The 25,153-nt window shown below is 34.5% G+C and overlaps 1 long non-coding RNA gene and 1 other non-coding gene across 2 annotated transcripts; one reads left to right on the forward strand and one right to left on the reverse strand.

Annotated features, from left to right (window-relative positions):
* LOC18785233 lies at positions 8,385–10,717 on the reverse strand. Its single transcript, XR_002270367.1, has 2 exons — positions 10,481–10,717; positions 8,385–8,842 (listed from the first exon to the last, which is right to left on the reverse strand). It is a non-coding gene; the product is annotated as an uncharacterized LOC18785233 (long non-coding RNA).
* TRNAN-GUU lies at positions 17,116–17,187 on the forward strand. Its single transcript has one exon. It is a non-coding gene; the product is annotated as a tRNA-Asn (tRNA).

Consider the following 25,153-nt stretch of genomic DNA (forward strand, 5'->3'; position numbering starts at 1 on the left):
GTACAGTTTGTCGGGCAACTGAAAATGTTTTCTATTTAGTGTTGTAAAGTTTTTGTGTGGAGCCCACTAACTATTCATTTGGAGACTTTGGGTAGAGTTTGTCGGCAATTTTTTCTTACTGCACACTCACGAGAGTTGCACCAATCTGCCTATAAATAGGCAACCTGCAAAGTGAAAGAAATGAGAAGACAGAAGAGAAAGGGAGAAACGGAAAGAAACAAAGAAGAGGAAAGAGAGAAGAGAGAAGAAGAAAGAGAAAAGAAAGAGAGTCAGGGCAGAGAAGAGGAAGAGAAGGAAGAAAGAGGGTGAGTGAGCAGAGAGAAAATTCAGTGAGCCACACATATTGTAAACACTCTTGTAGCCATATTATTTTATATAGTGAAAAGTTACTGCTGCTGCTCTCCGAGGACGTAGGCATAACCGAACCTCGTTAAATGCTGTGTCTCATCTACTTTACGTGCAGCTAAATATTCGCACATATCCCAGTTATTTTACAACATTTAGTTTATTGTCACGTAGTCATGACATTTGAAATTAGAAGGGTTTTAGAGCTTAGGATCCCAAACAATAAACCCCTAAGCCTTAAACAAATCCCAAACATTAACAAAAATCAAATGAAAGTACTTCTAAGTTCTAACTGTGCTTCAATCACGAAGGTGTTGCTATCATCCGTAATGCGGAAATGCTAATATTTACATGTAAATAAAAAGGTAAACAATATTTTACCATTTACATATATAAATAATATTTTATTGTTCACATTGATTAAAAAATATATTTTTTATTAACAAAATTAAGGTTAATTACATTTTTTTTGTCACTAAAGTTTGGCTCAAAATCAAATTTGGTCATTATGATTTCAATTTTCCCAATTTCGTCACGGTATTTGCAATAGTAAACAAATTTAGTCCAATGTCTCAATTGGAGAGGGTCATGCATGCCCCCATAAAGTGATTAAAATCCCTGATTGAGCAACCAAAAGCACGTCTACTCAAACATACAATACAAATTTGCCGAGTAACGACATAATCGGCAGATTCATATCGAAAATCGAAACCTAAAAAATATAAAGAAAGTCTCCTAAAGATAAAATAAAACACCTCCAACTCCCAAATAGTCCCTAAAAATTATTAGACAAAAAAAAAAAAAAAAAAAAAAGACAGACCATCGCTCAACATCCTTCCAGGCAATCCAATGATAGTCATACCGCCATACCGGCTAAACCCGAATTTAACGCAATCCGACATCTTCACCGCATTGCACTCCAAATCCATGTTGAAGGCTAACAAATGGAGCAAAATCGTTGTGTATGTGGGCCAACAATCATTGTGCCGACATCGTTTTATGGCGGCTGCTCCCACACCACAAAACAAAATAACAAAGAAGAATAAGGGGGAAAATCGAGAGAATGAGATGAGAGGAGAGGATAGGAGGGGAGAAGATTGGAAAGGGAGAAAAGCCACCGACCTGGTTGGCTAGGGTTTCCTCATAGCCTCTCTCTCTTTGTTTAAAAGTCCAGATTTCATTATTTTGATTTGATTTAATGCATTTTTATTAATTTATTATTTAATCGAATCACAATAAGTATAGTCCTTAAAATTGAGAAAGAGCTCCACTTGTCAAATTCAAGCAACATTGACATAATTTTAACAAAAAGGAAAAAAGATTATTAAAAAGTTTGACAAATAGAAAGATTTTGGCTCTGAGGAAATCACAAAAGCATAGTCCGTCTACACATAGAAAAGATTTGGCTTTTCATTAGTGACAAGAGAAGACATAATCATCCATTTCCTTTTGCTTAAAGACGTTAATATGGCCACTAGATATGGAGAAAGAACCACTCTTCTGCTAGTACTGTGGATTTTAATCTTACGAAAATGGCACCACGAACTCCAAAAATGTCAAAATATGCCACGCCTATCAACTAGTTTAGATCCATTTATCATTCATCCACACACTGCCTTCCACTACCCAAAAGGTCCCCTAAATATGTCTGTTACTTGTGCTAAAAGGTCTAGGGGCTTGTTTTGCAAATTCAAACAATGGCCATGGTCTAGCTAGCCAGCCGTCTAGGCCTGCAACACAAAAGTCAGTGAACTTGATCATGATGACATAATAGAAAACAAGATTCCTACAATGATTTACATTTTGATTTTGATTTTTGATTTTTAAATTTTATTTAACACGTACGTACGATCTCACGTAAATTTCAGGATATTGTAAGTTGCCTTAATTCCGGACCAAGTGGAGCAAAGTTCAAAGATAGGTTATATAAGCATTTGAAATTTTGATTGGGTTCTAACACTTTGAAAATCCACATTGAATGAAGAAAAGATGTTCTTTGTTTATTGTTAATGCTATAATTGGAGGATGCTTTCGAAGTTGTACCTTGAAATTTTTTTCTTCAATTCAAGTCAATGTATTATGTAATGGATGCACCAAATCCAAGACAAAAGAAGGATAGCTTGAAATTTTTTGGCCAACTTACATGTATTATGGACGGCAAGTAAATGCTCGAATCAAGACAAAAGAAGGATACAAGTAAACATGGAATCAAGGGAAAGCATGGACTTTTTATTTTATTTTTTGGTGCACTAGTATACTAATAGACTATTCAAGTTTGGTAATTGACTGGCATTGGATTTGAGAGGATAACATTAAAATAGCGATATGTTTGGTATTATACATGATGAAAGGGTTAAATGAACTGAAACATTCTATCATAAGGAACTTGAAACTCTATTGGTTAAAGATATTTACTATATTGCGCCCCAAATTCTAGGTTTAATTCTTCCTCCCTAATGCATTGAAAACATAAACTAAAATATGTTATTACATAGCGCATTAAAATTGGACATAATCTTGTCCGACTTAATCCCAATGTTTTGGTGGGATTAGAGATTATCTCTAATCCTACTATATTTGGTTCTAGTAGGATTACAGATAATCCAATTCAAGTTGTTTTTATACCACTAAATATTTAACTAATCATATACATTCAGATACCGTTAATCGATTGATATGTTAAATTTTATTTTTATTTTTTGTTACAATATTTCTTATAGATTTGGTAGCGGAAATTTTTTATTATTTATTTTTCCTGTTTTTCTATACAAGTCATAACAGACGAGGAACTTAACAAAGGTCTATATCTTATGCTCCCTAAAGTGACAGCACAAAGATGGATTCATGTTCGTTCACATCCTTTCCCAGATCATGTTTGTCCTGTAACTGGTGATTGTGATTGATCTTTAATATATATTATCCAACCATATATGAAATATATATCAGCCAATCAGAGTCATAGCTGGCAATACACTTCACTTTTCTCACATTTGTGGATTTTTTGTCGATAATAATATAAAATTCTAATGCATCTGGATTCTCTACGTAGATTTCTTAGTTATAATTTGCTTGATTTTTCTTTTTCATATGACACCTCAATTAAATTTCATCCAAGGGATACATTACAAATTATTTATTTATTAAGGTGTAATAAGGAGAGAAAAAGTCAAACAAATCATATATAGCTGAGAAAATTCAAAATTCACACTTCTTTTTTTTTTTTTTTTTTTTTTTTTCTGGGACACTCTAATTCTAATTTGGATACTCTCCAGCATGCCGGGATAGAAAATTGAAGCTTATCTCATCTCACAGTGTGTAACATTTTATCAGTTTTTCGACATAAAAAAACTTTGGTCACCTGCTATTCACTTGAACACAAGTCAACTAATTAGTTCATTTAATTGCAACTAAAATCCAACATGTTCCCCAAATAATCTGTAGAAAATTTCAATTGGCTCTTTGATTGTAATGAGTTTGACCAACCTTCTTGCTTTCCTGTTGAGATGATAGGCTACTTAGATAGTCCGACGATCGAACCCTTATATATAGAGATACTCACCTAATCCTCTAGGACATAACCCGATTTTTGTACTTGTTGTACAGGAACGGACCTAGCAAGGCACTAACCTGGGCTATAGCCCAAGTGACTTTTCTTCTCCTTCAACTCAAAATTACATTTAGCCCACCTCTACTAACTAGAATGTTGACTTGCAAATCTTTGCAAAGGATAAAAATAATGTAAACATAATAAATTTTTCCCCGATTAGTGTGAAATTAATGTTAGCTGATATTGGAAACTATTTTTTTCTTTTTTAAAACATCGGAGACTTTACTTGGACTAATTATGTTCTACATCAATTCTAAGTTGATAAACACATGATCTACTATTTCTAGATTTTTTGGAAACCATTCATATCACTAGCTTTCCTTCTCTTCATACTATAGCTAAAAGAATTACTTCCATTACATTTTGTCATAGAGTTCCTTTGAGAAAACCAGTCAAAGGCTTTTATTGTCATGAAATAGATAAAACTATGATAATAATTTTGGTGTTCTTGCTTGTATGAATAATGAATTATCGATCAGTGAGATTTAATGAATTAATTAGTTGCTGACATGTTGTTTTGTATATATTATTTAATAGGTTATACTTTTATAATGTTGGGTCAACATAAAAAACCTAAGAGATCAAAGATTTTTTGGAATTTTTTTGTTATCAATGGAATTCACTCATATCATCGAGTTTTCTATCTTCTTAGTAGGTTTGTACATCAGGTAAATTTAGCCCACCCCATTGTGAAATTCCCTTTCATCAATTAAATATTATTGTTGTTTCTATAAATAGAAATATATATATATATATATATATATATAAAACTAGGCTTATTATCACAAAACGTCCCTAAGGTTTACGAAACTATCATATTGCACCCTTAATATTTTTTTTTTTGGTCACTCGTGGTCCTCAAGGTTAGTATGTGCGATCACAAATGGTCTCTGCCGTTAGGTTCCGTCAAAAACTTTGTTAGTGTGCTGACGTGGCATATATATCACAAAATATTCCTGAAGTTCACGCACCTGTCACAAATGGTCCCTACGAAATTTTTAAAATTTTTAATTTAAAATTCATAAAATTTTGGTTTTCTTTTTTAAATTATTTATAAATGAAAAAAACTTTTATAGAAGGATTTTAATCTTGAGGACCATTTATGAACCCTAAACCCTTAGTTTTTTTCATTTTTGAATTTTATGAATTTTAAATTATTTTTTTAAAACTCCATTAGTTTGTTGATGTGACATATATATGGAGCCCACATCTACAATAATATAGTGTCACATGTATTTAAAATATAATATATATTCTTAAATAAATTAAAATTCATAAAATTTTAAAAAGAAAACCAAAATTTTATGAATTTTAAATTAAAAAATTTTGTAGGGACCATTTGTGATAGGCAGGGACGGACCATAGGCATAGCTTATAGCCCAGTCAGTGGCAGATTATTACTCCATTTACTTAATTTTACAATATAAATAAGGAAGTACTCCCCATTTGGATTCAAATAAAAATACTAGAAAATCAAATTCTCACCAAATCAAAATATGAAAAATCGGTTTTAGTGCAAAATAAGATTTATGCTAAAAATGATGGCTCATTAAGTCAATATACTTCATACTTAAATCTCACAAAATCAAGTTTTCTTATTTGATGTAGGAATAAAAGCCACCAAAAATTATCTTGAAAAAATGATTATTCTGAAAAACTATTTTTCATACTTAGCCAATATTTTTACATAAAATAATTTTTCATGTATAATATGAATGCATGAAGGGACTTAACGTCGATCTAGTTAAAAGCCACCACAAAGAGTTTTACAAGAATAACCTAACTCTTACGTATTGAAGAAATAAAAGCCGTCACTAGAGCACGCTTATTTTTATTTATTTATAAATAAATAAATCCTAGTCAAAATTGCAAATTCACTAAAAAATTCGTGGTTCTGCCAGTGAGTCCAACCAATTGAATAAGCTACCATCCTAAGTAATTCCTTGCAATGCACTGGAGATTAAAAAGGAGAAAAGGAAATATGCACATCTCTACACATAGGGAAAAAAAAAAAAGAATGCACAGCGAGCAGAAAAAAAAAGAAAGTAGAAGAAATTGTTTATGTCCCCCTTTGATTAGTGGTATTATACTTTGTTGTTATCAATGAAATTACATCATACGGTCGAGTTTTCTATCTACTTAGTATGTTTATATGTAAGTTAAATTTAGTCCAGTCAAGTTTGAAATCCTGGGTCCGTCCCTGGTGATAGGTGCATGAACCTCAGGGATGTTTTGTGATATATATATATATGCCACATCAACAAATTAACAGAGTTTTTGACGGAACCCAACGGCGAGGACCATTTGTGATCATACATACTAACCTTGAGGACCACAAATGACACGAAAAAAATATTTAAAATGCAATTTGATAGTTTCGTAAACTTTAAGGACGTTTTGTGATAATAAGCCAAAAAACTAAAACAGAAAATTAAAATTTTCAACAAAAAAAGAGCCAATTAACAATGGCTAGTCATATAGGTGAAACTTTTTTAAAACTCCCAAAATACCCTTAATTAAAGAATGGTTAACGAAAGGGTTGAATGAAGTTGCCAATAGCCACATACATATTTTCGTATTTTTTTTAATTAAAAAAAACAAATAAACCCACATACATAATTTACTCTATGCAATCAACTTATCATAATGTTAATTTACATATAATTCACAAAAAGCCAGAGTCTTTACAGGAATTAATTTCTTGAACTAAACTTTGGCACCAACGAATTTAAAGGTGCCAAACAACAAAAGTCAGTACAGCCACGTCTTGGATGACACACAAACCCACTTCACCACCCTATATAAAAACCCTAAAGCTATGCTATAAGACAAAACCTTGTGAAGCCAAAGATATATATGTGGAAGAAGCTGACGGAGGGCAGAGAACGACGATGGAGCAAATATCAGAGACAAAGGTGTTGGCTTTGCAAGGTGTTACGCAAGGCATGTTTGAGTTGAACAAGGCCACTTCAAGTTTGTGAATAGTCCATTCCTGATTGTGAAAAAGATGCACACATCCTTTTTAGACATACCCAATGTCTAAACCATCTATTGTTTTGGGTTATTCTTGTGGAAGGCACACCCTTCAAATGAGTAGAACATGACTTTTATATTTGGGATCAGATGACTAACTTTAAAACACTAAAGGTTGGTTTGATAATTATTTCAATTTCTAATTTTCAGTTTTTGTTTATATTTTTAAAAAAATTGAAAATAGAAAATTTGTTTAAAAATTATTTGGTAATTGATTTCAGTTTTATGTGCAATTTGGAAATTGAATTTTTTTGGGGGTCCAATTGTAAATTTGAGATTATAGAATGAAAGTGCATGTCATAAGGTAAATTTTTTGAAGTTAAGATGATTTTTTTGTGAATTTTGGATTTAGAGGTCCCAAAGCTTGAACTGGGTCTGCGACCATATGCAAGAGTCGAGTGGCCTGGTCCAACTTGGCAGGTCCCAAATACTGAGCTTTGGTAATTAGAGTGTAATGCACATGTGGTGATGTAAAATTAGTGAATGAGAAAGGAGAGAAAAAAAAAAAAGAAAATAATTTTAAGTTGTTTTTCAAAAATAAAGTTTGATTTTGAAAACTAAATTTCACTTTTTTCAAATAAAAAACAAAATCTATTACCAAACATGTTTTCAGATTTCCAGAAAAATAAAAACCATAACTAAAAACTAAAAATGAAATAATTATCAGACAACTCCTTAACCACTAAACAAATGGGCCACGTTGACTTTCTCAAACCCACACAAATGGGCTTTGAATTGTAGCCAAATTTCAACACCTCTCAGAGACTTGGAAAAACAATACATCTTAGATGGAAAGTATTACACCTCTCACTAATCATGTTGTAATTGTTTTTCCTTTCTTTTTCATTCAAGTGATTTCTTACACCATGTAGGACAAATAGCCAGAATTTTTTTGTTATAACCTTTTTAATTGTTTATTGTAGTGATTCTATTAACTTGGAATTTTTGCATAGAACAATTTTATACATGCCATGCATGTGATGGCTTATTGCTCGGCATAACTTGCGTGTAGAAATTATCCAGTTAATAAATTAAGATTCACCCATAAATGTTGAAGTGATCCAGATAATAATCAGATTTAGCTAATTTTTTGCATCAATAATTTTTAAACGAAGACCTAAAAAAGTGAACGATCCTATAATGAGGCCCTTATATATGGCTCTTAGATGAGGTCATATCTCTTAACCGTTAGATCAGACTAACTAATTTAATTCAACAACTAAGAAATAAGGCCTCACGTAAGGACGATACATAAGTCCCACACTATAGAATTCTTCATGAGGCCCAACCCAACAATATATAGGATCCCCATAAATAGGACCCTTAACACAAGGCTCTACTTAGAAGAGGCAATAGATTTCGGGTAAATTTTGAGATTTTAAGGGGAACTTTTAAAATAGGTAAGAAAGAAGCCAGACAGAAATGCATTTCCATTCATTGTCCCAAGGAACTGTTAGGTTTATTTTACAGAATATGTAAAAGCTTCCACGGAATACAAGTCCATGCACACAGTATCACTTGATTATATCAATACAGAAAGGGCTTCCAGCCTAGTCTTTAAGTTCTCCCATGGTTAACAGGTAAGGATCCAACTTCGGGTGACTGGGTGTAGGAAATAGAGATCAGCTCAGACCTGAACTTATCTTCTCCATCAGAAACTATCGTTTTAACCAGAGCTTCACCATTCAGCTTTCCACCGTTCAGCTTTCCACCATTCAGCTTTCCAGATGAGAGATTTGAAGTGATAATCTTCTCTGGTTCAGGGTAAGAAATGGCGATAAGCGACTCACGAGTCACTTCTTCAGGAGCCCCGTTTCCAAGTCTGGCTTTATCCATAAAATGTCTGATCTGCTTGGTCTGCATCCATCCAAACATATAATGTTAACTGGAATTAAGATAAAAATGGCTGACAAGGAAAAGAGATTATAAATAAGAATACAGCTTCAATAAAAGACAGTGCACGAAAGTTCCAAATATCTCAATTAGTAATGTCACAAAGTTGTTCATTTTACGATGGAAATGCATCCCCTTTCACCAGCCAAAATCAGGGGAAAGATCAACAAACTATGGGAGAGCTAATGGCCATGATGATTCAAGTACTTGTACTTTATGATCTTCTTGGGATATACACCACTTCAGTAAATCTGGGCTTCAATAAATCAAAGCCAATATACAGCCACAAAGTTACATGTTATCGCAAAACAACAAATTATCAACTATTACAGCCATATAAGAAAATAGTATTGCACAAAAGTTTCAAACAGAAGAATTCAGAAATCCATCCTCAAAACCAAGAATTACTGCTGAGCTCCATATTATTCAAACAGCAAAGGATCCAACTGGCAACTACAAAAACAACAGGACATCATATAGAATCGCATAAACAAACAGCAATAGAATACAATGGAAATCGACCTTGAAATATTTCTTTTATAACTACAGTAACTCCTGTATTAGGCTCAAGACATCATCGTAAGTTCGGTTTGTTTATGTTTGCTAAAGGTGTTTTCTCAATTGTTTCTGGGGTTGCTCTCTAATAATGTAACTACTCTGAATAAAGAGAAACTAATAGCTAGAAGCAATGGTTCAGTCCTTACACAAATTAAATATATTGTATTGCCGTGAAAACAGATAATAGTAAACCACAAGAAGCTAGTGAGAACCAAGCACAAATTCCCCCCAAAAGCTAGAGACAATCAAACATAGAGTCCCACCAAATTGTACTACAAGTAAACCAACATATCAGATAACACCACAAACCAACCATTCCTACCAGCAGAAATATGTGATTTGATGTTTTCCGGCTTCATTCAGTCGCATCAACCAAAAGAAAGGGCATCCTACTAGGAATTGAAACCAACTGCCAGCTAGAATACACCCCATGATTGAGGCCCTACCACATGGTTTAAGCTATTAAAGCTCAAACTACAAGATATATGAACGAAAACAAAATCAAGGAAAAGTGATTGTACTGAGAAGACAGAGATAACTTGTTACATATAACATAGAACAAGAAGTAAAAATGTAAAATTCTTGGTACAACCAGCAACTACAAGAGGCGGAAACTATGCTTAGCACCATGTACAAAGAGGGCAAAACCCATCTCTCTCTACAAATAATTTTGTATGTGTTTCAAGCTACATAAGTATATCTCCTTTCCATAATCCAATTAACCTCAAATCATCAATTCAAAGAAAACAATTTCTAGATTTGACCTTCAAGCATAACCATAAAAATTGAAGAAAAAGACTTCAAATTTTAACAATATGGAAAATTAGCCACCAACCCATCAAAGTGATGAGAAAAATATGCAAAACCCATGTCTTGGTTTCGAGAATGATCAAGAAACAGATTCAGTTCAAGGAAGAATCAGAGAAAAAGCAAACAGGAATTCAAACTAAACAAATTTTGAATATGGACATCGATTCAGAGAAAAAGAGAAAGAGAAGCCCGAAGAAAACACTTGAGAGAGAGAGAGAGAGAGAGAGGACTTACCGAAAAGTCGGAGGCGCTTGAGTAAGAAAGGCGTTTGGTGAATGGAGGTGAGAAAGTTTGACCTTGCGTATGTATATGTCTCTACACTCTTTCTTTACTGATTTTACCTAAAAGAAGATGAGAAGGAGACGTTGCAAGTTGGCTTTAGAGAAAGAGAGAGAAATGCCGCCTCTTTTTCTCCGTCTCCAATTCGATCTCTGCTTTGATTTTGATTTGATTGGTTACCGAAAAAGAAAAAAAAATTGGTTTTTTATAGAGTCGCTCGTAGAACGTTCTCGAGGCGTTCAAAACGAAAAGAAGTTGGTCAAAGAAAAAAAAAACCCCCAAAAGAAGTTTTTTTTCGTTTAAACTAAAATATGTTTTTACCTTGTTATAACTGAAAATGAAAATGAGTCTTTCGGTTTCAGCACACGTTTTATGTGTGCTTTGATTGCAAAACAAAATTATAAATTATAAATTCCAAATTTTAATTTATTATTTATTATTTTTTTGCTTGAATAACGAAGCATAACTAAAAAGAGGATTTTATTTCTGAACATGTCAAATTTCAGTCTAAAAAATTACCAACCAAATTCTATTCATGTCCTAGATGAACTAATGGTGTGTTTACTATCTATTTTAATTTAACACCGATGATATTTTAGTAATCAATATCACTCCTACTCGAATTACATATAGTTTAATAAACAACTTCAATAAGAATATGGATCTAACTCTCCTCAATCCATATAATTTACTAAACAACTTCAATAGAAATCTGGAATTTAATTCTTCTCAATCCAATTCATCATGTTTAATTCATTCTAATCCAATTACAATTAGTAAACATGCCATAAGTTATTGACTACCGTATTAGATTCTAGATAAATACAACATAGAGTGAAAATGAATAATCTCGTATGAAAAACATCATCTTTTAAGCAATATTATTTTTCTCTCAATCATTTCAATGTGTAGCTTAGAAACAATATAATATGGCTTCTGGATCGTTAATTTCTTCCTCTCTTTTTTTCTTTCCTTTCTTTTTATATTTTTTAATTATTATTTTGGATTCAGTTTTAATTAATTAAAACATCCCTGTTGAATTTTGTCTTTTTGTCTCAAGTAGCTAGATGCTTCTTCGGTTGTGATAAGGTATCTTATTAATTTAATTATATGGAGACCTCAAAGAGCAATGTTACGTAGCTAGCTCCAGCTGGAGACCTGAAAGAGCAATATTACCTAGCCAGCTCCAGCACAATTAGTTCAATAATATTAATTCAAAAAAATCACTAGTTACAAAGTATTAATACAAACTAGTCACAAAGGGCTATAATAATAATAAAACGATTTAATATTAAAATTAAGATAATTTGGTGCGTCTCCCCTAACAATCATGCAAGATCAAAGAAACTCTGACATTGGCATCCCAACTAAGATTGCAAACTTAAAACAATCAAAAGGAGATATAGCTTGAAAAACCAAGGCATAACAATATAAATAAAACTCTCACAAAAGAGATGTGGAAAACTCTCATAAAGGGAGAGGTGTATTGTGAATTTTAGACAACCTGAGAAATGGAGATTATAAAGATTAGTCTAAACACAAATTTTACTAGCAAGTGTACAAGGTCAATTGTAATATAGTATGGCAAATATGAGGTCATTCCCACGAGGATTGAGTTCAACTTCCAATTAGTCTAACCTAATTTACTTCACAAAATACTTTAACTACTGTAATTATATAAACAAGAAATTAAACACGTAGCATACTCACGTAAACACAGAAGGGGTTTTTGAAAGAATGATTTAATTATCAACGAAATTAAAAGATAAAACAAGTTGAAAGTCGCGAAACACAAGGATGAGAAATTCAAATTGATAAAAGCATTAGGACAATGAATTCACCACTAATAATCTGATCTAGCCTCTTATTCACCTACCTATTAATTAACCATTTGATGTCGTCGCTTAGTTTTCATTTTTCATGAATTACCTATGGTATTTAAGCTAACTCGTATATTCCTACATGCAATTCGTCTATGATATTTAAGTCAAATATCAATACATAGAAACTCAATAAGATCAATGAAAACCTCCAACAAGTATGTAAACCCTAGGAGTATGGTATTTACCCTAGACGAATTACAAATCCTAATCACAAGAAGCAAGCCCCAAATTAAGTATGGTATTTACTCTAATTTGCATCCGATTAACTCAAGATAATCAACCAAGTTATTAAGCACAGTGATTAAGAATCCAACATCAAACGGCAATCAATAGATAGGTAAAATAAGAAAACTAGATTATCATACTAGAGCTACATCATGCCCTAGCAAAAGAAAATTAGTTACACATAATCATAGAATTCGATATAAACAAAAACATAAGGAAGAAACAATAAAACTTAGCCAATTGCGGTACTCTTCCGGCGTCTCCAATTTCTCCTAGTCTTTGCGTCCTCTCAAAGGAGTTGTTTTTCTCATGCTTAAATAAAACACCACATGTCTATTCCTACTCTAGCTACAGCCCAAAAAATAAAGAAAAACCTAATTAAAACATAAATCCAAAATGGGTAAGTAATTGACTCTTCTTCCTACTTTGACTGGGATAACACGTTAGTTACTTTGCATGTACGTTTGGAATCATTCCTCCTTCAAGAAAATTTAGAAAAAATATGTAAATTGTAGGTCTTTGTCTTCTCTTTCCAGCCATATATTGCATGCCTTGCGGGAAAATCAGAAAAGTCTTCAAATAAGATTCTTCCTGACGAGATTGCACCTTATCCTGACTTAACTTCAAAGACTGCTATCATTGATTGCTCCGAAAATTCTAGAAAAATTCCACAATCATCTTCAAGATCTTAGCTTTCATCTCCAACAAGTCTCACTAGCAGACTCGGAAATTATTTCATGGAGGCGTAGTTTTGGCTAGGATGACTAAAGAGTTTAGAAGCTCAACGGACTAAATTATAATGTTTCAATGGTAAAAGCCCACAACCAATGGCGGAAACATATGTATGGCAGGTTAACTATGTAATCAAATTTGAAGAAAAAAAAAACTATGTAATCTAATTTATTTATAATTAAAAAAAAACTATATAATCTAAAATGAAAAAAAGAACTTTGATTAAGGGGGAGTTTATTTCATCTTTCCCAGCGTTTGAAGAAAAAAAGGGAGTTTATTTCATCATAAAAATATAGCAGGAGTAATTTCATTTATTATTTATTTAATAGTATATCGAAAGTTCAAAGGTTTTTAAAAGAACCATGCATTCATTTTCAATAGATGCCTTTTTGGAAGACCCAATTTCAAAGCTTTAATTTATTATTTATTTGATGATAATTTTGAAGTTCAAACGGTATTTGAAAGACCCGTGCCTTCTTTCCCATTCCTCCTCTTTACATCACTTCAGACCCAATTTCAGGGCCTCAATTGCTCTCTCCCTCCATCTCTTTTTCTCTTCATTGCTCTCTCTCCTTCCATCTCTCTTCAAAAGCCTACACTCGCTCTTAAGTGGATCCACCACTGTGCGCAGCACAACAAGCCTTGGTTTTGGTTGAGGCAATTCATTGAACAGGTTGAGTGCACCACCCGACCTCACCAGAGGGGCAAGATGCAACTCCTACAAAGGCTATTCCGGCGAAGGGAGGTGCAGCTGCACCTCCTTGTGCCTTAATAGGTCCGCAAATGACTGTTCTTGTATTAAAACTCCACCAAAAATTTGTATTTCCGTTGAAAACCTATTACTTGTTCCAGAAAGCTAAAAATTGAGAAAATAAAGTAATAGGTCCTTTTTAAATCAAATTCTCCTACAAAAACTAAGTATAAAGAGTACATAAATGTGTAAATTTATAGACTTATCAAGGTAAAAACTACACATAAAACACAAAAGTGTATACAACTTATTCCAAACATATAAAGAAGCTACAAAAAGGATGGTGGTGAAGATCCGACACCGAGATGTAGCCGCCTATGATGGGTGCAGTAAAATCATAAGAAAACGAAGACATATAGGGAAAACCTTATGTCTTTGAAAATGGAGGAAGAGAGGAGGGGAAAGAAAATGAAGAATAATGACTTCCTCCTCCCTCAATGAAGAATAATGACTTCCTCCTTCCTCAAAGTAAAAATGGCGCTAAGAGGGTTTTTTGGGAAAAAGAGGGCTACGAATTTTTCAGAATGGTCCTAACTTGAGCTTGAGTTTGGCGTATTTAATTCATTATTAAATAATTTCTAATGTAAATGAAACATGTGGTTATCGTAATTAACAGAAAATTAATATGTGGAACATGCGTATAAAAATACAATAATTTTATGAACATAACATGTGCATATATAATTCAAATAAAAAATATCAATCTGACAAAAGACTATCTGGCAGAAAATCCTAAAAGTGACTAAGGGTCATAAAGTATTTTTTTTATAGAAAATACTTTAATTTTTAATAAGAATGTTTAAGAATAGATAATAAAAAATAGTTTCTCAGCAAAAGTGCTTCCTACATAAGTAGTTCTAAACAGCCCCAAGTATGTTGGGTGCCATGTCCTGCAACTTGGGTCAGTGCAATGTGGCCTGTAAATATTAATTTGGACAGCTGAAAAAAAAAGAAGAAAAAAGATCATAGAGTAGTAAAAGGTCAACTCTACTCATTCCCTCGAGCCATATTTTAGACATTTACATGTTTGGTATGCTTCACTGTGGCTCACTGGATTGTACTATGTTAAATAACATTTGAAACCCATGCTTGGCAAGGGAGGAGATTAACTTAAATGAGACTCTATAGTCCAACAGTTAAAAAATAAGGGGACTCGTATGTCTAATATAGAGAGCCCAAAATTGAGTTCACAAAATAGCGAGCATCTTATTTTGAACAAGCGAGTCCAATGGATTTCCTTATGGCGAGCTCCCCCCTCCCCCCCAATTTCTTCTTTGGGTGAAGAACCCCACAACACCTCTGCAACAACCGTAGCTGCCTCTGCATCAGAGAGATGCTTCTCTCACTCTCTTCAGTATTTCCAATTTAAAAGCTCTTTTCTCACTCTGCTCTAATCCTTCAGGGACTTGAGAACGGAACAAAAGATGAGGAGAATCAACCGTCTTTCGAAAAGGGATGCGGCTGTGTTGAAGAGACAATTATTTCACTTGCAAACATATTTGGGTGAAATTAAATATATGACGGGGTTACCCGATATTGTAATAATCGTTGATCAGCAAGAAGAATATACTGCTTTTCGAGAATGTATCACTTTGGGAATTCCAACGATTTGTTTAATCGATAACAATTGTGACCTCGATCTAGCAGATTTTTCGATTCCAGCGAATGATGACGCTATAATCAATTCGATCCCCCGATTGAATTGGAGGCAAATGCCTACGAAAAGATCGCTTGGATTTAAGAAGGATTCGCTTGGATTTATCCATGGTTTGTTTATTCCTTATCCTGAAAATCCCAATCCTATTTCTTAATTCTAAATCATGTTTGATCCGATCGAAATATGATTGGGTTTGTTTATATTTAAATAAATATATGTTATATATAATATGTAATTTTTCATCTTCCTTGGAAGACTACCGCTTGCTTGACGTAAAACAAATAGTGGATTTGTTTCTGTTTTTTGTTGAATCTTTTTCATGGCTCGATAGATAATTTGATAAGCCAATGATTTTTTTTAGTGTTTCAGAATACGGTTAACCAACATGTTAACTAATCGATTACCATAAATTGGATCAGATTTTTACAGTTTTTTCTTCTGCAGTACCTCGACGTGACATGAGCGTGAAAGGGTTCAAGAATCAGTTTTCTTTTTATAAGGGCTAAAATCATTTATTTTGGCTTTTTTACCCCATATTGTAGGGTGGATCTCGAAAGATATGAAAGATCTCCCTCCAAGCCGTACATACGACTTTCATCGAATACGGCTTTCCACAGAATTCTATATGTATCTATGAGATCGAGTATGGAATTCTGTTTACTCACTTTAAATTGAGTATCTGTTTCCCTCCTTTTCCTGCTAGGATTGGAAATCCTGTATTTTACATATCCATACGATTGAGTCCTTGGGTTTCCAAAATAGTGTAAAAAGAAGTGCTTCGAATCATTGCTATTTGACTCGGACCTGTTCTAAAAAAGTCGAGGCATTTCGAATTGTTTGTTGACACGGATGAAGAGTTAGAACCAATGCTTTATTTCTGTCCTAGTTGATCCTGATTCAACATTAGAAGTATATTGATTTTTCCCCAATAACCGAATACTTTTGTCTGTAAATACTGCATATTTGATTCAATCCATAAATCTATTTTCTTCCCTTTGAGTTCTAGTCTCAATAAGAATGCTAGTTCTACGATGTTGGGTCAGAATTACTTTTTGACTCTGCGCCATTGATTCCACTATTATTTATTAGTGAACAATAATTGAATAATTCTTTCATAGAGATAGATGACATAATTCACATGGGTATAGTAAATCTTGCTTGGGCTGCTTTAATGGTAGTCTTTACGTTTTCCCTTTCACTAATAGTATGGGGAAGAAGTGGACTCTAGAAGTACCACTAATTGAGTTTAGGAACTAAATTGTATCAATTTTTTTTTATAGATCGTTCGTGGTCATGGGTTGAGAACGGAAATTGAACTCTATTAGATCTAATCTCCTGTTGTTCCTCAGTAGCTCAGTGGTAGAGCGGTCGGCTGTTAACTGACTGGTCGTAGGTTCTAATCCTACTTGGGGGAGATTTTAATCATTCTGAATTATCATGCAAAATGGATAAAATTTTGGCTGCTACTTAGTATATCGGCAATAGGTCTGAAAAAGTATCTAAAAATATAAAATTTAGATATTTGTATCCCGTCAAAGTAAGGAATCATGGCATATATGTTTGGAATATATTCCATTTTGAGAGAGTTGAAAAAGCATTATCTCGTTGAAAGGTTCTATACATCTACCCTTTCTCAAGGCATTTCTTTAGATAAAGACCCCTTTTTTCCTCTTTTTGGATCCAAAAAGGTTATCCAAAGCTATATACAAATCATACCATCTTTTTTTAATCGCACGTCGTAAACAGATACAATAAGAATTCTTACTCAGATTATGAATCCGAATATTTTATATTGGAATTGAATAAACAAAACACTATAAAGAGAATATTCATTGGAGGAAAGTATAAATAAATAGGCCAAACCAAAACTTTAGGAAAGAGATCTAAGCAGCCCGCACCGAAACAGTGTTTTACCCCTAGATGTCCAGTCAACTGTTGTACCTCAACGCATTTCGGGGAGAACTAGCTAGCTCTGGGTTAGAGTGGCATTTCACCCCTAACCACAACTCGTCCGCTGATTCTTCAATATCAGTCGGTTCGGACCTCCACTTAGTTTCACCCAAGCTTCATCCTGGTCATGGATAGATCACCCAGGTTCGGGTCCATAAGCAATGACAATTGTCCTATGAAGACTCGCTTTCGCTACAGCTCCGGTGGGTTCCCTTAACCAAGCCACTGCCTATGTGTCACCGGCTCATTCTTCAACAGGCACGCGGTCTGAGGATTTAAAGGATTGGAATAGAGAAATGCATATTTAATGTACCTATAATGGCGTTCAATTATCAGAAAAAGAATTTCCAAAAAACTGGTTAACAGACGGTACTCAAATCAAGATCCTATTTCCTAACCTTGGCACAGATCTAAACTACAAGCCCCAACAACCATCAACTATAACCCCAAAAGAACCAGATTTCGTAAACAACATAGAGGAAGAATGAAAGGAATATCTTATCGAGGCAATCGTATTTGCTTCGGTAGACACAACTTACAACTTTCATCGTATTGTGCTCTCCAAAGTGCAACTCTTCTCAAAATCTCAAAAGGAAAGGTGCTGAGTTGGAATCCCATTCTAACTAAGGATTCTTGTGGTTCCAGAACCGTTAACTATAATGATATAAGAAAATCATTATTGTTCCCGGTGGTATCAAGATGCCGCTGTGTCGAAATATCTTATCCATCTATCCAGGAAAATGGATATCTCCTGGTTACTAACCAAGAAATCCCTATTAAACAAAATAAAAGAGTGAATTCTTTCTTCCGTGAAATTGGTTAATAGGGTCTTGCATCTTTCTATATCTCCCCAAAATCACCCACCCACTAAAAATCCTTTTTGTTGGGTCGTATTATTATAAAAGGGTAGTGACATTGACCCACAAGAAGCACAACAAACTCTTGAAATAGCGGAAGCTAACTTGAGGAAAACTGAAGGCAAGAGACAAACAATTGAGGCAAATTTAGTTCTCAGACGAGCTAGGAGTTCCATGATTATAAGTTCATTCTATACCGGACCAGACTGGAATAGGGTTATATACATTCTAATTATGAGAATGGGTCATTCGAGCGTATCTAAATAGGTACTATGTTTACATATGGATCCTTACGTCGTTACATTCCATTTAGGATTAGGAATAGGCGTAATCTGACCTGCTTTTTACATATCTCGCGTTATTTGGGATGGGACCCTATTCACATCTTTGGACTTTTATTTTATCGAGAAATCGGTAATAACTTGGGGAATCCCATATGGATTATGACCTGAATCAAATCGATTCTTTTTTGAATCTCTATACGTGCAATTCCCTCGACATTAGAGGATATTTTCATATTCTTTTGTACATAATTTTTGATACAATCTCGTATTTTTTGATCTTCTTGTAATTTATTCATTCCTAATTTATTCCTTTCCTATAGAACATCTAGGAACAAGAGGATTATTAAAACAAGCTTTCGTTTATTAGATTTTTTAACTACGAAAACAAATGAAAAAACTTATTTTTTAAACACCTATCGGATTGATAGTAATGAAAATGTAAGAAGTATGGTACATCTGTTTATTAGTATTGCTCGTTTTGGCACTAAAAACACTTTCTCATATCCCCATGAGTCGGACAATACTATGTGTTACTTTATTTGTTGGATTACGGGTGGCATTTTACCAGAGGTTTCTATTGTATCAATAATCTACCCTTGTGTGATTCTTGTTGAAGCATATGCTCGCCGGGGGGGGCGGGGGGGGGGGGGGGGGCGGCCTGGGGGGGGGGGTTGGGTTGCGCAAAACCCAAAGCAAGCCACCCCGGATAGAAATAAATGAATTCCAAAGATCTTAGGCAAATCCAAATAGGGTTTTCCTGTATGTTCATCAGTAAATATTTCTAGATCCCAATACACCCAATACCAAACAGCTGCCAAAAAGCACAAGCCAGAAAACACAATATATGCTCCGGCCACACCTTCGTAACTCCAAATACTTGGATTTGTTACAGTACCCCCTGTGATACTCCAACCGCCCCATGAATTGGTTTTTCCTAAACAAGTCATGAAAGGTATAACGAACATACCCTGTCTCCACATTGGATCAAGAACAGGATCAGAAGGATAAGAACGGTGCGTTTTGAGGTGTGAAGTGGGAGATAAGGGATTTCATAATTGGATTGGCGTTTTGAATAAGACGACCTTTTCATTTTTTTTTTCTTTTTGAATTTGAAAAAGTAATAAGAATGAGAGGTGTTAAGCTTTTTATCATCCTGGCGTCGAGCTATTTTTCCGTAGGACCTCCCTTATAGTATCGTAAATACGATAGTAGCTATAGTTAGATTTAGATATGCACATGTTTATTAATCAAAATCAGCCTTATTATACACTTCAATTATACACTTCAATCATATTCTACAAATTCAACTATAAAAAAAGAGGTAAAAACATCTCTCTTCTACGAGATTTTTTTTTTTTTTTTTAAACAATGAACCATTGTAAGAAGTATTTGAAACACGGGAAAGAAATACCACTCAGGCAATATTTTCAGAGGAGTTGCAAACGGATCCACGGGTTCACCAATCATTGATGGTTCTAGAACCGCTAAGCCAACGTTACATGCAATAGTACTTAAAATTACTACTGAAAAAATATATAAAATGTTATAAAAATAACCTGGAATATGTATGAATATTGAGCTGCACGTAAAGTAGATGAGACACAGCATTTAACGAGGTTCGGCTATGCCTACGTCCTCGGAGAGCAGCAACAGTAACTTTTTCACTATATAAAATAATAGGGCTACAACTTTAGAGTTTACAATATGTGAGGCTCACTGAATTTTCTCTATCTTTCTCTTCTATCTTTCCTCCTCTCTTTCCTCTTCTCTTTTTTCTTTTCTTCTTTTCTCCGTTGGTCTCTCTTCCCATTGCAAGTGATATGCCTATTTATAGGCTAAGGTTTTGGCAAATACAGGGAAGGGAAAGTTCCTGGAAGATGCAAGGAAACTTCCTCCATGCATGTGATACCAAAGCTGTGGACTCCACCTTCAAACTTTTACAACACTCCTCCTTGGAGACCACAAATGGTATGGAATATGCCTCGTTAAAAACCTTGCCAGTAAAAACCCAGTGGGACAAAAACTGGTCGAAGGGAAAAAGAGTACATAATCACGTGTAACATAAAATTCTGTGTATATTGACGCGCGTGCGACACTGCCTCGTTAAAACCTTGCCAGGAAAAAACCCAGTGGGATAAAAACCTGGACGAAGGAAAAAGAGTACAGTGTTTGAAGATCTTTATTGATAACACGCTCCCCCTGATGCTTGGCAAAATATCTTTAAGCCATACTGTTGATCATCTGTCTGAATATCATAGTTAACACTGCTGCTGTGAGCCAATAGTGTATGAAGGTCTTTATTAATACCATGCTCCCCCTGATGAATATCTCCCCCTGAAAACTTCATGACTAGCTTTTTCCAGTAAGCGACCATAGAGATTTCCTGAGTCCGCATATCTTAGAACACTTGGGCTATTTATAAGTTCACTAAAAAAATATGCCTGTATATGGTGTTATGCTTAGATAGCATCAAATATACCTCACATCATTCCAAAATGATGGTGATGGAGTTGAGCCCTATCTGGAAAATATGATGTCCGGTCCAATATACTTCTGGAAAATCATTAAAGTGTCCAACGGATAATCCTCATAAAAATACTTTAATACTTTCTTAGTATAAGCAAGAATCTCGTTGGCATAATGCTCGATCGAGACAAATATTTCATGAATTATGCAGAAGCTTTAATGTGTTGCAATCACATTATAATCAATGTACTCACTGAGGTAATTTATGCATATTAATATTGAGTACAAATTTTGTGCTTCAAGCACATGTCCTTTAGGGACTTGCTTTATGCAATATCAATCCTCTCAACGGATTTTGTCTAAAAGGGATTAAGCTTTATGACACATTATATAGCTTTTACCCAGCTATTTATACATCTTTAGGAAATCGCTTCTGGCGATATGCTCCGTGCATTTAATAACCCTTAAAGATAATATGTTGGTCTCCGTAATTGTGTAATAAGGGGGGGGGGGGGGGGCACAATTGAATCTGTAAATATGGAGAAAACCCAACATTCCTTGTTTCTGCCAGAAACAGTGTGTCATACAAAGTAGGTATATTCCCTTTTATTCCGAACACCCAAGTATAACTTTCAGTAGTAACAAATTTTGGGGTTCGTATTGTGGGTTTGTTCTTTCACGTTCATTCTCATTTATAATGAAATTACCTCGTTCCATTTTGGCCATTGATATTGTCGACATTTAATAATTGAACGTGGTTCCAATCAACACAGCCCATTGATGATTTGAGTAGCTACTCGAAAATCAAAAATTGTCATTCATCAATTCATGATCCCACCATTCTCATGTGCATGCGCATGCATCAATTATAAGCATTTCTTTGCTTTTGGGTACCCAAGCCACTTCAGGGGGCTTTTATTATGTGAGAATGTGGATTATAACCTCCATCGGAGCGTTATTTAGTAGTAGGGCGTGGATAATCTCCATTTAGGGAGTTGGAACATTGAGAACCCATATATCTGTCATGCTGCAGGCATGCCACAGATTAATACATACATGTCAATTAATTTCTGGGACTTTAACCCATATTATGGGACTTTAACCCATATAATTTGCTACGCATTAGGCGTGCATAATATCAATATTGACATGTCAAAGGATTGTCCTTTCGGGACTTCAATCCATATCATTTGCTACGCAACAGGCGTGCACCCATATTGATCACTGCTATACCCATATTCTGTTCTTATGGGACTTTAATCTGTGCAGTGTATTATCAATGTATCCATCTTACAATCTGTAAAATTTGCATTAATAATTCATGGATACATACAAGCCATTCTTTTGGAACGGACTTATCTCCCAATTTGGTTACCTTTCAAAATAAAATATCAAATAGGTATATAAGCATAAAATAACACAAGTATGGCTTACATCCTTAGGTGGGAGAAACTTTTCTCAAGTATCATTCAAGCTCATATCAGCCCAGTAAATATAATGTAGCGCTTGATGATCTAGTTATATACTGCAAGAGCAAAAATCACAACTCTTTTACCTCTGTCAAAACAAATAACCCTCATAGTTAGGATTACTTCATGGATTCATTCTTCAGATGTTCATTCTAAAGAAATAAAATCTCTTATGAACAGAGAGTTATAAAAAGAGAAAAAATGCAAAAATAATGTGATATTGATTGCAAGAGAAGGTAAGCAATCAGGGAAGGAAGCTGGTGGGAGCAGACAATAAGCTCTCATATCTCCTAGTCTAGAAGGACTTCCGGAGATTAGAGCATAAGATCGCCTTCACAGTTTCCTGATGTAGTGGAAACGTGATCAGGGATAGTCTTGCTTCCTGAATGGATGATCAGAGATAGTCTTGCTTCTCAGGCATATTAAGTGCTCACTGATAAGAAAAACAAGTAGATATCGCATCACTAGGTATGGAGAAAACTGGATGTCTTTTGCAAAGAAAATTTCGTTAGTAACACATTTATACACAAATACAATGAATAGGTAGAACCGGTGAATTTCAAATTAACCATAGGAAAATTGCGAGATTCTCGGGATACTTTTGAAAAAGTAGTTCCGTGAAATCCGTAAAGCAAGATCGGCTTTAAAATAATACTTTGAAAAACGCCGAAAGTGCCGACAGGCATTATTAGAGGCCACGTGAAGTTTTGGACTCTGGGAAAGAAAAAGATAATATGGGGATTCGAGAAGATATTGGGGTCCTGAAAAACAGTAGCCATATTTCCTCCTATAGATATGGTCTTTGCAAAACTTGATTGGAGTAACTGCGTTTCAACTCAAATTTCTTCATTTTCTGAAACTTTAGTTTTCCTAAGACTTTCTTCGAAACCTTCTTAAAAAAAATGGCTTCCTCTTCTTCCTGCCCAAATTATTTCAATTTAAATGATGCTCCCACAACAACCAGTGACGCCCAAGTTTGGCGTCCATCCTTTGTATCCAAAAATCGTCATCTCACAGTTAATGATTCTGTGATGATGAATGATGCTACTGCTGTCATAGTAGCTAGGAATTTCATTACTCCAATGGATGAAATGTTGTTGACAGGGAGATCAGAGGAAGAGGCTATTGATGACTCAATGGCTTTTAGCATTCAGAGTGCTGCTTCTGTTTCTAACATGGCTGATCGTTTGCGTGCCAGAGCAAACGAGGTTGAGAATTTAACAACTGAAAATTCGTCTCTCCAAAGAATGCTTCATGAGTCTCAACAGGAGGTTGAGAAACTTAAAGGAGAGAATAATGCCTTGTTGAAACTGGTGAGTTCGTACTCTGTTGATACACTGAGAAGGCTAGACATGCTGCAGGTCTCGAATGAAAGAATTTTGGGAGACCATGAGAAGCTCATGGCTAAGCTTAAGAGGCGCCGTCATCTTCCTTCAGAGGCTTCCAGAACATAATGTAATTTTTATAGATTTTACAGGGCCTGCACCTTCATTGCAGGAAAAAATCTATCTGTTGTATGCCCCTTTTCTGTTATAATAATTGCGCATATTCTTAAACTTGCACCTGTGGTTTTTACGTCTTTTCAAAATGACGATTTGGAACCTTGTGCCTTATAGGTTCAAATAACCACATTGTCTCTCCCAAATTTCATATTTTATCGCATGGTAGCCCGGAACTTTTGGCCTGGGCACAAACTCAGAATTTATTTGCCCTTTTCAAATGGACATGAAATATGAATTGAGTAAAAGCCATGATAATATCGCAATATAGTAGTGAAGAGCATTAACTACTATATACCCACAACTTCAAGTTCAGGATCTCTCATATATTTGGATCCATGGGCTTCCGGCCCAGATATAACAAAATATGTGGGGAGCCTCAATTCATTATTTGAGGTTTATATTAATATTATCCATTTCGCGGTGTATTCTTAACAACCGGAATTCACAAAATATATTTCTTCCTTGAGGTGTCGATTATAACAAAATCGAACTTTATTAAATTCATCATCTTCTTATGCCAAAGAAATATGTGGCATACCACAATTTGCAATAATACCTCAAGGGTTGTCCATTTAATTGTTGGAACTTCAGGTTCTCAACACTGTAAATTTTGAACTTCAGGCCAAAGCCACATATTCTCATGGTATGGACATTTTTACAATTTTCTGTACATATTTCTGGACTTCAAGTCCTTACATAATTGTCCATATCTTGAGGAACTTCTGGCATCTCATTTAATTGCTCATCCATGAGTTTAAGGAACTGCAGGTTCCCTTTTGTATATAGTGACGGTTTACCCAAAATGGTTAATATTTATGCATACGTCACTATTCATGTGAATAGTACTATTCA

Source organism: Prunus persica, chromosome G2 (assembly GCF_000346465.2).
Source record: "Prunus persica cultivar Lovell chromosome G2, Prunus_persica_NCBIv2, whole genome shotgun sequence".
In the NCBI taxonomy this organism is placed as follows: domain Eukaryota; kingdom Viridiplantae; phylum Streptophyta; class Magnoliopsida; order Rosales; family Rosaceae; genus Prunus; species Prunus persica.